This window comes from Palaemon carinicauda, chromosome 4, assembly GCF_036898095.1.
Source record: "Palaemon carinicauda isolate YSFRI2023 chromosome 4, ASM3689809v2, whole genome shotgun sequence".
In the NCBI taxonomy this organism is placed as follows: Eukaryota; Metazoa; Arthropoda; class Malacostraca; order Decapoda; family Palaemonidae; genus Palaemon; species Palaemon carinicauda.
This window is the reverse complement of record NC_090728.1, coordinates 65,393,651-65,394,844: the sequence shown is the minus strand read 5'-3', so window position 1 is coordinate 65,394,844 and position 1,194 is coordinate 65,393,651.

The window sequence follows — 1,194 nt, the reverse complement described above, 5'->3', positions numbered from 1 at the left end:
GGCTAAGTTCAATCCCTCTCTCCCTCTGTATGCCTTCGGCTTAATCCTAGTGGTTCTATCTACATAATAATTCAGGTATAACTATTCTAGGATATGTCTGTCCTGACCTGATAACCAGAGTGACTGGTTTTTTGGGTTAGGGCAGAACATCAGAGTTTCTAGTCTGTGGTCTGCTTCTTCCTAGCATGGAGAAAGAGTCTCCTTTGCTAGGTTAGGGGCGGACAAAGGAAGCTTTGCTTCCCTAGTCCATGTTGGAAGGATTCTGTACGAGATGATTCCTTCCTCTAGTGGCCTAGCAGACTGTCCTGTGTTGTTTTTCTCTGGCTGGAGAATGGGTTTTCTCTGTTGCCCGGCAAAATAACTTCACCTAACTTTGTTCTGGTTGGGAGGAGGTTAGCAAGTATTGCCAATCTTCCTCCCTAATAGACAACTCTTGGTTAGGATGAGCTTCCCTAACGGCTGAGTGTGTCTCCTGCTAGAACGAAGTCTATAGGACCCTTATCCCTTCCCCACCTCTCTTTCTTTTATTTTCTTTTAGCCGTAGTCCTACTTACGTACCTAGTATAGGTTAGGATGGAGGACAGGCTCAGCTCTCTATGTGTCGGCCGGCAGAGACCCTTTATTCTTTGCAGAGTGACCCCAGACCTCCCTTGGTCTCCCTTCCATGTCCGTCGGTAGAGCCCGGCAGACTATGGATTCTTTGGAAGCCTGAATGTTACATTCTCCCCTTCCATTAGTTCATTCTTTCTGGATGGAAGGTCGTATGGCGTGCCGCCCTATAACCTTACATCCATACTTTTTCTCTGACTATTGTGTTGCACCCCTATCCCGGCTGCCGGCTTGACAGCCGACAGCCGGGAAGGTAGAGGTTCTCTGATTCTTGGCTACCGTCGGCGGCATGGTTTTATTACCTTTGCCGGCCGGGAGTGGAATCACAGCCCGAATTCGCTGGCCGCTACGATTATCGGCCGGCAGCCGGGTTTTAGTGTTTTTAGCCGTCGGCTGGCAATGATTGCCGGCCGGCACACAGTCACGAATCAGTGGGCTGCCGCCTATTAGTTAAAGATAGTATATCTTTGATCTATAAAGGGGTAGTTGCCGGCCGGCACAATAACATGCGATGTACAGTAGTTGCTATATTCGTAGTGTAGTACACACCGCATCAGTAGAAACTGCTGTACAGAGTTTGTGATA